The 15,230-nt window shown below is 44.1% G+C and overlaps 1 pseudogene; it reads left to right on the top strand.

Moving 5' to 3' along the window:
• The window catches only part of LOC134365597 (microspherule protein 1-like), a 35,989-nt pseudogene extending 23,137 nt beyond the window's left edge, over nt 1–12,852 (top strand).
• The last annotated feature ends 2,378 nt before the right edge of the window (nt 12,853–15,230 follow it).

The raw sequence follows: 15,230 nt of genomic DNA, 5'->3' as shown, positions 1-15,230 counted from the left end.
TTCACCCAACAGCTAAAGAATACACTTTCTTCACATCAGCTCATGGTACATTCTCCGGGATAGACCACATATTAGGTCACAAATCTAGTCTCAGCAAATTTTTAAAAATTGAAATCATTACAACAATCTTTTCAGACCACGATGAACTAAAACTGGAGTAAACAATAAGCAAATCACTGGAAGCTATACAAATACATGGAAAATAAATAATAGGCTCCTGAATGACCAATGGGTCCAATAAGAAATTAAACAGAAAATCAAAACATTTCTAGAAACTAATGAAAATAAAGATACGTCATACCAAAACTTGTGTGATACTGCAAAAGCAGTACTAAGAGGCAAACTTATTGCAGTAAATGCTTATATCAAAAAAATGGAAAGACTCCAAATAAATGACCTAATGCTATGCCTCAAAGAACTTGAAAAGCAACAACAATCCAAACCTAAAGGCAGGAGATGGAAAGAAATAAGATCAGAGCAGAACTAAATAAAATAGAGACCCAAAAAACAATAGAAAAGATCAACAAAACTAAAAGTTGGTTTTTCAAGAAGATAAACAAAATAGACACATCATTAGCTGGATTAACAAAAAAAAAAAAGGAGAGAGAATACCCAAATAACAAAAATCAGAAATGAAAAGGGAGACATTACAACTGACACCACAGAAATACAAAGAATCATTAGAGACTATTATAAACAACTGCATGACAACAAATTTGAAAATCTGGAAGATATGGATAAGTTTTTAGAAACATGTAATTACCAAGACTGAACCAAGAAGAGATAGAAAACCTGAACAGACCAATAACAAGCAAGGAGATTGAAGCACTAATTAGCAATCTTCCAACAAAAAAAAGTTTGGGTTCAGATGGCTTTACAGTTGAATTCTATCAAACTTTTAAAGAGGAGTTAATACCAATTCTCATGAAACTGTTCCAAACAATTGAAACAGATGTTACTCTCCCAAACTCATTCTATGAGGCCAAAATAACTCTGATACCAAAACCAAATAAAGACACAACGAGAAAAGAAAATTACAGGCCAATATCCTTGATGAACCTAGATGCTAAAATTCTCAACAAAATATTAGCAACTAGAATACAGCAACATATTAAAAAAATTATACACTATGATCAAGTGGGATTCATCCAGGGATGCAAGGATGGCTCAACATATGAAAGTCAATAAATGTGATACATCACATCAACAAGCTCAAGGACAAAGACCATATGATTATCTCAATAGATGCTGAAAAAGCATTTGACAAAATTCAACATTCCTTCATGATAAAGACTCTCAACAAATTAAGTGTAGAAGGAAAATATCTTAATACAATAAAAGCCATTTATGATAAGCCCACCACCAGTATTATTCTGAATGGGGAAAAATTGAAGGCCTTCCCCTTAAGGACAGGAACAAGACAAGGATGTCCACTCTCATCACTTCTATTCCACATAGTACTGGAGGTACTAGCTAGAGCAATCAGGCAAGAGAAAGAAATAAAGGGAATCCAGATTGGAAAAGATGAAGTCAAACTTTCCCTATTTGCAGATGACATGATACTATACATAGAAAAACCTAAAGACTTTTATCAAAAAACTCCTAGAGCTGGTTAATGACTTCAGTAACATTGCAGGATACAAAATAAATGCCCCCAAATCAGTAGCAATTATATACTCAAATAATGAATTAACAGAAAGAGAAATAAAGTAAGCCCATGTAAAATTATCACCAAAAAAATATGATATCGAGGGATCAATTTAGCCAAGGAGGTGAAAGACCTCTACAATGAGAATTACAAACCACTTCTGAAAGAAACTAAAGAAGACACAAAAAGATGGAAAGATATTCCATGCTCTTGGATTGGAAGAATTAACATTATGAAAATGTCTATACTACCCAAAGTTATCTACAGATTCAGTGCAATGCCCGTCAAAATACCAATGATATTCTTCACAGAAATGGAAAAAACAAATGAGCAAAAATAACAAAGCCATAAGCATAACTTTGCCTGACTTCAAATTATACTACAAAGCTGTTATAACTAAAACAGCATGGTACTGGTATAAAAATAGACATTCAGACCAGTGGAGTAGAATTGAGAACCCAGAAATCACTCCTCAGGCTTATAGCCATCTGATATTAGACAAAGGCAAGAAAAATCTACATTGGGGAAAAAATTGCCTCTTCAACAAGTGGTGCTGGGAAACTGGATATCAATATGCAGAAGAATGAAACTAGATATGCATCTCTCACCATACACTAAAATCAACTCAAAATGGATTAAAGACCTAGGTATAAGACCCACAACTGTAAAATTACTAAGGGAAAATATAGGTGAAACACTTCACCAGTTAAGTCTGGGCACAGGCTTTATGAACATGAGCCTGAAAGCACAAGGGGCAAAAGAAAAAATAAACAAATGGGACTATATCAAACTAAAAAGTTTCTGCACAGCAAAAGAAACAATCAACAGAATGAAAAGACAACCTACAGAGTGGGAGAAAAATTTTGCCAACTATGCATCTGACAAGGGACTAATATCCAGAATATACATAGAACTCAAGCAATTATACAGTAAGAAAATAAATGACCCAATTAAAAAATGGGCAAAGGAGCTGAATACATATTTTTCAAAGGAAGACATACAAATGGCCAACAGATACATGAAAAAATGCTCAACATCACTAGTCATCAAGGAAATGCAAATTAAAACCCAACTGAGATACCACCTCACTCCAGTTAGACTGGCTATAATCAAGAAGACAGTGAATAACAAATGCTGGAGAGGGTGTGGAGAGAAGGGAACACTACTGCACTGTTGGTGGGACTGTAAATTAGTACAACCACTTTGGAAAACAATTTGGATGTTTCTCAAACAACTACGCATAGATCTTCCATATGATCCAGCAATTCCTCTTCTGGGTGTATGTACCCAGAGGAATGGAAATCATCATATTGAAGAGATACCTGCACTCCCATATTTATTGCAGCCCTGTTTACAATAGCCAAGATATGGAACCAACCTAAATGTCCATCAATAGATGATTGAATAAGGAAATTGTGGTATATATACACTATGGAATACTACTCTGCCATAAAAAAAGAATGAAATACTCCCATTTGCAACAGCATGGATGAACCTGGAGAAACTTATGTTGAGTGAAACAAGCAAAGCACAGAGGGATAAATACCGCATGTGCTCACTCATATGTGGGAGCTAAGAGAGAAAGGAAGGCAAGAAAGAAAGACCACAGTAGTGCTGTGATCAAACAGAGGGAGGGACCATTCCTAGGGCTACAAATTGGAGTTGAGGGGAGAGGGAAAAGGGGAGGGAGGTTGGGGGATATTTGGGAGGGGACAAAGGGTACAAAAGTAATTTCTGGTAATGGATATGCCCCTAGTATGAATCTGGCCCCCACATCATGGACAGGAGGGAGGACAATCAGCTTTGTACCTCATGAATATTCATAATGAATAAATAAATAAATAAATAAGACTTTCCAGCCACACAACCATCTGGCATTCAGCCCGGCAACAACCGCCCCACCACAGGAAACCCCCATGGCCCCTGGGCCAGGGTGGGAGGGGGCAGAGGGCCTCAGCTACTTGCCCCTCCCCCACCTCCACAACCAGGCTAGCAAAGGAGCTGGCCATGGGCCAGCCCTGCACCCCACCTATACCTCTGTTTCCCTACAACCTTCTACCTCCCCCTTCCCTTCCCACTGCTCCACAACATCTTAGAATGTAAAATAATAATAATAATAATAAATTAATTTTTTAAAAAAGAATTTATTTGTGGCCAAATATGGGATCAACTACTTTAAATGTTCCATGAACATATGGGGGGAAGTGTATCTTCTCTATTCAAAGGATGTAAAGATCTTTCTATCACCTATATACCTGAGTGTATATGTGCATATGTGTGCATACCCCCCCAAGTTCATACAATTGTTCAATTCTTATTTGTCCTTACTTATTTTTTGTCTCCCAGAGATGTCCAATTTTGATGTATATACATACAAATCTCACACTATAATTATTTTGTTTATCTCACTTGTCAATAAAAGTTAAGATTAAAGAATCATACAACAGTGAATGAGATGCAAGAGCTAAAATGATCCCTTTAAGTAAAAAATGAATTAAAAAATTTTAAAAATTCTGTCAATAGAACTGTCTATAGCTAAATACATTACAGATTAAATTACAAGATTTTTTTTCTTCAGAAAAATATCTTTCTTCTGTTCATGTCAAATTAAATCCCTCAAACACAAAAACTACAGATTATTTACCTCCTACCAGACTGCAAGTCATAATTATTTCCCTTGGCTCACTTTTGATGTTGGCTTTTGTATGAATGAAAATGACTGTGCAATTAAGTAATCATGTTAAAAAGACAAAAATTAGGTTTTTCTCTCAATCAACAGAGCCATAATGAACACAGTGGTGAGAAACTAAGAAGCAATTCAGAAACACTTTTTTTTATAATACAAAGTCCTGTCAGGCTAGTCTACAAATGTGATTGTGAACAAAGAACTTATCTGCATTATTTATTTTTAAAGATCTTTTCTTTTCTCTTTGATGGTCCTCTTTGGGCTTTAAATAAAGAAGTAGACAATGTGCAAAGCACAATTTTATTATGTGTGTAGAGTAGCCCCAGACAGAAAGAAATAAGTCATGGAAGGAGAAAAGATGCCCTATGCCCACCTTTGTTATTACCCATATTGGTTGCATGAGGATAAAACAAGTGGAAAATGGTAGAAAAGGACCCAGAGTGTAAATACCAAAAGGTGTAAATAATTATACAAAATGTTTACTTTCCATACAGACACAACAAATTAATGGGAGGTTCATCTGCACCTAGTCAAATGACTGGGCATTGACTTTCCAAACATTTGTGAAGTGAATTCTTCTAAACCCTTCACTTCTCAGATTATTTTCCCACTTTAAAAACATAGTAATTTATTAATATAGAAACTACCACTGTGTTACCGAAACCCCAAAGGTGTTTGCTCACTGCTCAATAGCCAATAATTGAGAGATAAGTGCTAGTGTAAGGAAAGGTAGCCTTTAATCAGGAAGCTGGCAGCCTGGGGAAATGGTGGACTTATGTCTCAAAGACCATCTCCACTTTCCCCAGACTTGCCAAAGGGTTTTATAGGGACAGATGGTAGGGGGCTGATTCATGGTGACCATCCGCCATGAAGTCAAGTCACGATTCAGTTCCTGTTAACCCCAAAAAGATCTAGTTAGTAAGCTAGTAAAGAATGGGCAACTGCATTAATAATTTCTTCTATAACTATCCTGTATACAGTGTGAGCAAAAGCCATTATGTTCCAGCAATTATGTGAAGAAGAATCATTGTATTCTAATGTCCAGCTGCAAGCTATGCAGTTTAGGTTACAAGAGTAAGAAAAAAACTTTTTAATTAGGAGGTTTACAAAACCCAGGAGCCCAATGAGTCTCCGTCAGCATTTTTGGAGAGACTCATGGAGGCATTCCATCAGTTTACCCCATATGATCCTAGTAGTGAGGAGTACAAAGCTACAGTGACAGTTGCTTTTATTGACCAGTCTAGTAGAGACATCAGGAAGAAACTGCAGAAGCTTGAAGGGTTACAAGATAAGTCATTGAGGGAATTAGTGCAGGTGGCTGAAAAGGTTTATCATAATAGAGAGTCAGAGGAAGAAAAAGAAGAAAGAAAGCAGAAAGAGCAGGAGGCTAAAGAAATAAAGAGAGAAAGCACCAAGAAAGAAATTTTCATAAAATTCTGGCCACTGTAGTCAGGGAAACTAGGGAACCCAGTAAGACAGTACCGGGCAACAGGAAAGAACCCCTAGCAAAGGATCAGTGTGCATACTGCAAGGAGAAAGGACACTGGGCCCGAGAATGCCCCAAGAAAAAGAAAAAGCCTCAGGCCCCCAAAGTCTTGGCCCTGCAGGAAGACAGTGATTAGAGGGGACAGGGTTCGGATTCCCTCCCTGAACCCAGGGTAACTCTAACAGTGGAGGGAAAGCCTACTCAGTTCGTGGTAGATACTGGAGCCAAAAATTCAGTGTTACAACAAGCAAATGGACCCCTTCTAAAAAAGAAGTTGTGGGTACAAGGGGCTACAGGAAACAGGCAGTACTCATGGACTACCCAAAGAACGGTGGACCTAGGCGTGGGACGGGTATCCCACTCATTCATTGTCATTCCTGAGTGCCCCTACCCACTACTGGGAAGAGACCTCTTCACCAAAATGGGTGCTCAAATTCATTTTGACCCCAAGGGACCTCAGGTGTTAAATCGACAAGGAAAGCCTCTCCAGGTACTAACTCTCAGGCTGGAAGATGAATACCAATTGTTTGAAAGACAAGGGCGGGTGACCAGACAGATGCACTGGTGGTTAAAAAACTATCCTCAGGCGTGGGCAGAAACTGCAGGGATAGGGAAGGCTAAAAACCGGCCCCCCATCCACGTAGAGCTGAAGGCTCAGGCCAGTCCTATAGCTGTCCAACAATACCCAATGTTCCGAGAGGCACATGAAGGCATCTGACCCCACATTGCCCATTTGCTCCAGCTGGGGATCCTATGGAAGTGCCAATCAGCCTGGAACATGCCCTTGCTGCCCGTCCGAAAACCTGGGACTAATGACTACCGACCGGTCCAAGACCTCCGAGAGGTAAACAAGCAGGTGGCCAAACTCCACTCTACAGCTCCTAACCCCTATAATCTTTTAAGCTCTCTACCCCCAGACAGGACCTGGTACTCAGTGCTGGACCTCAAGGACGCATTCTTCTGCCTGCTGCTAGCTGTAAAAAGTCAAGAATACTTCGCTTTTGAGTGGAAAGACCCAGAGACTGGCCTAGCAGGGCAACTCACGTGGACCTGTTTGCCTCAAGGATTCAAAAACTCGCCTACCACCTTTGACAAGGCCCTCCACCAAGACTTGGCTATGTTCCGGGCCTCTAACCCCCAGGTAACTCTGTTACAGTATATAGATGATCTCCTCTTGGCAGCAGCCGATGAAGAACTGTGTCTGGAAGGAACAAAGCGTCTCCTCACAGAGTTGGGAGAACTGGGCTATCGAGCCTCCACCAAAAAGGCTCAGATCTGCAAGTGACAGGTCAGTTACCTGGCATACCTACTTAAAGATGGGAAAAGATGGTTGTCTGAGGCCAGAAAAGAGACAGTGTTTCACATTCCGCCACCCACTAATCCAAGACAAGTAAGGGAATTTTTAGGTACTGCCGGGTTCTGCCGCCTTTGGATACCTGATTTTGCTGAGATGGCAGCCCCATTATATCCCCTCACTAAAAACAGTCAGCCCTTCAAGTGGGGAAAAGAGGAGCTTTTGACAACATCAAGATGGCCTTGATGTCCGCACCGGCTCTGGGGCTCCCCTACGTAACCAAGCCCTTCCACTTGTATGTGGCAGAAAATAAGGGGGTTGCAAAGAGGGTCCTAACTCAAAAACTGGGCCCCTGGAAAAGGCCTGTAGCATATCTGTCTAAAAATTAGACCCTGTAGCCTCGGGGTGGCCAGCTTGTCTAAGAATCACAGCGGCAGTCGCAGTTCTGGTAAAAGATGCTGACAAGTTGACTATGGGACAGAGTTGGTAATCTCAGCACCTCATGCCTTAGAGAGTATTGTCCGCCAGCCCCCCGACCACTGGCTCACAAATGCTCGCATGACTCACTATCAGACTCTGTTACTGAACTCAGACCGGGTTGCTTTCGCTCCCCCAGCGAGCTTAAATCCAGCCACATTGCTCCCAGACCCTGACTTTGACCCTCCTATCCATGACTGCCAACAAGTGCTTGCTGAGGCACATGGATGGCGGAAAGACTTGTCAGATCAGCCTCTGATGGACGCGAAACCACCTGGTTTACTGATGGCAGCAGGTTCCTGGAGGAAGGAGTACGAAAGGCAGGAGCCACTATAGTAGATGGCCAGAACCTGATATGGGCACAGACCTTACCTGCAGGAACGTCCGCCCAGAAGGCAGAATTCATCGCCCTCACAAAAGCCCTTGAACTAGGAGAGGGCAAAAGAATCAACATCTATACGGACAGCAGGTATGCCTTTGCCACTGCCCATGTGCACGGTGCCATCTATCAACAGCGGGGTCTGCTAACCTCTGGAGGAAAAGAAATCAAAAACAAGGCAGAGATTGTAGCCCTGCTAGAGGCCCTTCACTGACCACTAAAAGTGAGTATTATACACTGCCTGGGCCACCAGAAAGGGGATTCCCCCATCGCCAGGGGAAACAACTTGGCCGATTCTGAGGCAAGGGCGGCAGCCCACGGGTCCATGTCTATTCTGTTAGTTAACGTCCCTGAGCTTAAAAAGCCCAAGTTTAAATACTCTGCTGAGAACGTAGCAGTGATCTCAAGGGACTCTAATAACTACTATGATCGGGAAAAGGGGTGCTTGCATGCAGCATCAGGCAAGCCTATCTTGCCACAAGAACAAGCACGCGCCATGATCAAACAAATGCAGGAATGGACTCATCTGGGAGTAAACAAATTGGTCCAGACTGCCCTAAGGACAAAATATCATATCATAGGGCTAAAACAATTAGCAGAGCAGATAGTTAAAAGCTATGTACCTTGTCAAAAAGTAAATGTTTGCAAAAATACAGCAGGACCTGGCAAGAGACTCAGGGGAGACAGACCAGGGATGTATTGGGAAGTAGATTTTACAGAGATCAAGCCAGGCAGATATGGTTACAAGTATCTCCTAGGTTTTTTTTGTTTGTTTGTTTGTTTTGTTTTTTAAGTATCTCCTAGTTTTTATAGACACCTTCTCCGGATGGGTAGAAGAGTTCCCAACAAAACAAGAAACAGCCACAGTTGTGGTCAAGAAAATCCTGGAAGAAATCTTCCCACGCTTTGGGGTACCCAAGGTAATCGGGTCCAACAATGGACCTGCCTTCGTTGCCAAGGTAAGCCAGGGAGTGGCCAGATACCTAGGGGTCGATTGGAAATTACATTGTATCTACAGACCCCAGAGTTCAGGACAGGTAGAAAGGATGAACAGAACTCTAAAAGAGACCCTGACTAAATTAACCATGGAGACTGGCATGGACTGGGTGGTGCTCCTTCCCTTGGCCATATTTAGAGCTAGGAACACCCCCTCCCGGTTCAACCTGACTCCCTTTGAAATTCTCTATGGTACCCCTGCCCCCTTGACTTTACTGGGGGATGCCTTTGAACCCACTTGCCACAGTAATAGTGACTTATATGCCAGGTTAAAAGGACTGCAAGTGGTGCAGAAGGAAGTCTGGATGCAGCTGGCAGCCGCCTATGAACCTGGGACCCCTGAGGTTTCTCACCAGTTCCAGGTTGGAGACACAGTCTATGTGAGACGACATCACTCCCAGACCTTGGAACCCCGCTGGAAAGGACCTTACCTGGTGCTCTTTACGACACCATCGGCTGTAAAGGTAGACGGGATCTCCACTTGGATCCACACCTCGCACGTGAAACCTGCACTGCCAGAGGACCAAGGACCAAGAGACGCTGCCTGGAGAGTCCAGAGTTCCAAGGAACACCCATTAAGACTGAAAATTGTTCAGACATCCTAAGTGTTGTAAGATGAAAACTCTCTTGCTTTTCTTATGCCTAAAAATCTTTTCCGAGGGCCCAGGAGCTAGCAGTCCACATACCCCGAAAAACTTAACTTGGTATGTTGTAAATGGAGTGGGAAACACAATCTGGAGCCAATCCAAGGTCACTATGGGAAAGTGGTGGCCTGACTTATTTCCAGATGTGTGCAAACTAGCTTTGGGAGCCCCACCCAATTGGGATTTAGAATCACACTTTGATAGCTGTAAGCCCCCCTCTACTGCTCCTCCTAACCACCAGTCTGTCATAGGGGCAAGAATGGGCTGTTCAACCCAGAGGAGGAGGAGCGCTTTAAGAACGCTTACTTTTTATGTGTGCCCTGTGTTCCACCATCTAAACTACAACTGTGGAGAAAAACTAGACTATTTCTGTGCAAGCTGGGGCTGTGAAACATCGGGGGACACATACTGGGACCCGACATCATCCTGGGACTATATTAGGGTAACTGCTAATTATACTCACCAACAGTGGGACCATACGAATCCAGGTGGGAACAACGTTCCTGCCTGCAGTGGATGGTGTCACCCCCTCCGAGTATCTTTTAAAGACCCAGGAAAAAGGGCCACTGGATGGGAAAAAGGGTTTATGTGGGGATTAAGGTTTTATAAAGAGGGAAATGATGATGGGCTGTTGTTTACCATCAAGCTCAAAATAGAAACCCAGTATACTGCCATAGGGCCAAATAAATACCTAGTTCCAGGGGTTAAGCCAAGGACTACCCCAGTTCCAGGGGTTAAGCCAAGGACTACCCCAGTTCCAGGGGTTAAGCCAAAGACTACCCCATCCTCAATCCCCACTGTAGGGTCAAAAGCTGCAGAAATAACTCAGCCCCCTGAGCCTAGGCCTCAAAAACAACCTGGGTTATTCCACTTAATTTCTGAAGCCTTCAAGGTCTTAAATAGTACCAACCCCAATGCTACCTGCTCCTGCTGGCTTTGTTATAATGTTGCACTCCCATATTATGAAGGAATAGCCTTCAAAAGTGAAGTTAATACTACAACTGATGTCTCCAACTGTCATTGGCAGCAACGACAGGTCAAACTCACTCTGTCAGCTGTTACGGGGCAAGGAACATGTGTGGGAAAGATCCCCTCCTAACACAGCCAGCTGTGCAACCAGCCTCTTAACTTGACCAAGTGGTCTGGTGACACATATCTGTTACCCCCTCCAGAAGGATGGTTGGCCTGTGCTACTGGGGTCACACCCTGTGTTAGCTTACAGGCCCTAGAGGAGACCCAAGATTTCTGTGTCTTGGTTCGGTTGTTGCCTTGGCTTGTTTACCATCCCTATGAAGAACTATTATCATGCTGGGATGAAAATAACAGGAACTACTGAACCAAAAGGGAGCCCCTAAGTATCACGCTCTCTGTCCTCTTAGGCTTAGGATTGGGAGCAGCTGGGGCAGCTACAGGAGCTTCAGCTCTAGTTATTCAACATCAGAATTACCAAAGTTTGCAGGCAGCCATAGATGCTGATATTAAAGAAATAGAAAATTCAATCACTAAATTACAAGAGTCCCTCACCTCTCTTTCTGAGGTGGTCCTACAAAATAGAAGGGGATTAGACCTCTTGTTCCTTCAGCAAGGGGGGCTCTGCACTGCACTAAAAGAAGAATGTTGTTTTTACATTGATCACTCAGGGGTAATTAAAAACTCCATGGCCAAAATTAGGGAAGGCCTAGCCAAAAGAAAGAGAGAGAGAGAACAAAATCAGGGCTGGTTTCAGTCATGGTTCAACTCTTCCCCCTGGCTCATGACCTTCGTGTCGACCCTGTTAAGACCACTAATTATTTTAATATTGCTTCTGACTTTTGGTCCCTGAATTTTAAATCACTTACTAGCTTTTGTTAGGGAACGCATTAACACTGTTCAGATTATGATGTTAAGACAACAATATCAGGCATTAAACCAACAGGAATCAGTATTTCATGACTGAAATACGCACAAGAAAAAGGGGGGAATGTAGAGAAAAATATAACTTTAACATACGCAATTTGCTTCTGTACTAATGCTTGCTAAAAACGAGAAAACATAACTAATGCCATTTTAAGTAAGGCAGTTTCTAAGGGGTCATGTAGAGGCCAAGCAGAGTCAAGGTGGGCCCAGGCATGCTAGATTCCAGGAAGGGAGGAACCACCACCCGGTTCCAGGGACCAGCTCCTTATCTAGAGGCCACCTGGCCTGACCACAAGAAAGATAAACAACTGGGAAATATACTGCTCCTTATCGGTGTGCCAGCCCACTAAGGACCACCAATAAATCTAAAGGTCACCACAGATAACCCATAAGCAGTATACAACTCATCCTGTTGCAAAAGTCTGTCTAAAAAACTGTATAAAAGGCACCTGTGTTAAGGGCTCGGGGCCGCTCCTGTCCAGGAGACTGAGCAACCACAGCATGCTGAAATAAACTCCTCTTGCTTAATTGCAACAGTCTCTGTCTCATGGTCTTTGTGAGGTGAGCCATCCCGACGTGTGGGATTTGTGCACGGTGCACAGGTCTTACACTTCCACCACCCCAAACCTGAGAAGGTCTCCACACCTGCGGCCCACGTGCCCCAGCTCCAGCAGAGGTGTAAACCCCGGGCAAGGCCGAAGAGGGTGCCACCAAGTCTCCTGCAGGCACCTGGGGGAGGGTCCAGGGCTCAGCCTCCTCATACCCAGCCATCAGCAGCCTAGGACTCCCTCCAGTCACCGCCTCCCAGTCATCCCCTGACCCTACCCCGAGACCCGACGGCCAGCCTCGCACGCCTACCAAGAAGCTGAGGAGACCAAAGAGCCCCGGGGAGCGCTCTCACGGTGAGAATTCAGCCCGCGGCTCAGCTCTCACGCCGGTCTGCCCTGGAGGTCCGGTGTGTGAGGAGTCGGGCCAGGGCTTCCCAGCTGGCAAGGAAGCCCCTAGCCCCTCCACGATCCAGGAGCCTTCCCACCCCCGCCCCGGCGCACCCACACCTGCCGGCGCCTTCTCCCAGGCAGGCCCTTCCATGCCACCTGGCCTCATCACCCTTCCCTCACCCAGAGAAGAGGAGGAAATTAAAACCCACTGGGCCAGACCCTGTGTTAAGCACTTTAGTTTCTTTACTTCTTACAGTTTTAACAGCCCTGACTTTACAGCGAAGGAAACAGGCTCAGAAAAGCCAGCCAGAGCAGGGAGGACCCACACAGCCTCTGCAGGCCATCTGTACGCTCTCCTGCCCTTCCACCGCGCCTCGCTCAGCCACAGCAGAGATCCTGATGGAGTAAGTCATTCTTTAGCTACACTTGAACCATCTCTGTTAACAATTAAAACTGGACCACCAGGGCTGGCCAGTGGCTCACTCGGTAGAGTGTGGTGCTGATAACACCAAGCCAAGGGTTGAGATCCCCTTACCGGTCATCTTTTAAAAAAAAAAACTGGACCACCAGCTTCTGGAAAGAGAAGGATGCAGCTGGACAGCACAGGTGCTTTTAAGAAGGGGACCAAGGGAAGAAGACAGGTTTCACAAATAGCATGCCCCAGCCTTCAGTTCTTCCCTCAGCTCAGCTGGCTTAGTCATTCTCGACTTGCCTTCTAACATAGGTTAATGAAAATTCAAGTCTCAGTCACCAGTTTAAGGGAAATGCTATGTGGTGTACAGGAGGAGTAGGCACCTGGGCATGAGGGCAGCGTTCTATCTTCTGATAGCCAGATCCTCCACCTACCACGTTGGCCTGTGACGTAACCGCTCTGAGTTGTAAATTCCTCAGGCAGTAAGGCATTTTGGCACTGCTGCCAGGGTTGGTGACTGGTACAAAGGGAGTCATTACTCATTACTGTTTATTTAGTGCCTCCATACCCAGCAGACCATATTTCCTAGACCCCTGAGGGGGAATCTCATCTTGAAAAGACCAGTTTCTGTTTCTCTTGGCAAACCTAGCACAGGAGTTACTTTTGTCTGCTAATGCCTCATGTCCCCACTGCTCGCCCACACGCCTGGGCAGCCTAATGCTCTCTATGCCCATCTCCCTTTCAGAAATGAGTTCCCATCTCTTTCTAAAAAATATGGACACCACTCTGCTGTTCCTCCCACCATCTTTAACTGAAAAACAAATTCTGCCTTTACAAAACACTGTGCTCAGCAGGTCAGCATGGCTCCCGGAAATGCAAACTGGGCTTCAAAAAGATGAAAGGATTCCTGGAGGATTCTTGGTGTTTTGGAGAGTGCCTCTAGGCAAATTACACACTGTTACAAGCCCTTTCCAAATCGTGACAATTCAATCATGCCTTCTACAAAAGAGTGACTTTTCATGTTTAACATCAGGGGTAGCTGCCCCTGTTCATTTTCCCCCAAATCTTGAAGTGGGTTTGGGATTAAGATTCTGAGGCAAATGCATGATCCTCTGAATGGTGCTCCTCTTCTGTGGCACCTGTGCACTGGCAGACAGGCACAGGCAGGAGGTGAGGGGACTCTAATGATGGTTACCTTGGAGTTATAAACCATTTGACACATCCAGCTCAGGGAAGGCAGCAGTTTTTGTAACCATACCCACTGCTAGCTGTCAGAGGAAGAAAAACAGCTGAAGGACCATGGAGGTCTTACTCTCTAGTCTCCTTAATTTGCATGGCTTTCTGCTAGAAATTGTATCCTCTTCCCTTGAAATTCTTCTCTTTAATCATAGATTCTCCTTATCAGGGAGGTGGGATATTAGGAGAGAGAGAAACACTTCATATAAAAAAAAAATTGCCAAGGAAAAACAAAAAAGAAAAAGTAAAAAACAAAAAAAAAAGTTTAAAAAAATAAAAATTTTAAAAAGGAAGAAAAAAAATTTCCCCATCAGGTAATGCTTAAAAATCCTTTATCTCAGAGTTCCAGTCAAGATGGTGGAATAGACAGTTCCCAGCATCTCTCTCTCCCACAAATCAACCAATTTACAACTATAAAACTATAACATCAGCCAAGCTGGGGCCACTGGAGCTCAGGGGAAGAGGAGGAGAGACCTACGGAGTTCATGAAGGCGGGAGAAACTATGAGAGAAAGAAAAAACTGCTCTGAGCATTTTGGGCTGTGGCTGCTTTAAGGCTCGAGCTGATGAGCACATGGAGCAGGAGCCAGCAGAAGCCACAGCTGTGCCCTTCAAATTGAGTTACTTGGAGGCAGCAGGAGAGAAGAGGGCCTTGGCACCCTAAGGACAGCAAGACCACTAATAGCGTTCCCATAGGCCCATGCAGGAGCGAGGAGCCAGAACAACTGAAAAAAGGGAGCCATTCAGAGGCCGGTGAGTCATTGCAAGGGACCGGTGCAGGGCCCCTCCCATGGGAAGTGTTTGGAGCATGGGTGGTGGGCAAGATGGGAACACCAGGAGAACACTGGGGCACAGCAAGGACAGCTGATCTGCCCACCAATCAGCACAGGACCACTCAGAGGAGAATGGTCAGGAATGCAGAATTGCACGGGGTGCAGTTTGATGAAAAAACTCAGGCCCAGATCAGAGATTCTACAGAACACAGATCCACCGGGTCTCTGGAGAGCTGGAAGTACCTATAAGGTCAACCATTAAACCCTGAGCTGCACAAAAAGCCTTCCCTAGGGAAACAGCAGCAAAGCAACAATTTAAACAACCACACAGCTCAAGTACTGGTTCCACAGGAAGTTCCCCTGTGT

This window comes from Cynocephalus volans, chromosome 17, assembly GCF_027409185.1.
Source record: "Cynocephalus volans isolate mCynVol1 chromosome 17, mCynVol1.pri, whole genome shotgun sequence".
NCBI lineage: Eukaryota > Metazoa > Chordata > Mammalia > Dermoptera > Cynocephalidae > Cynocephalus > Cynocephalus volans.
This window is presented reverse-complemented; position numbering and strand designations above follow the sequence as displayed.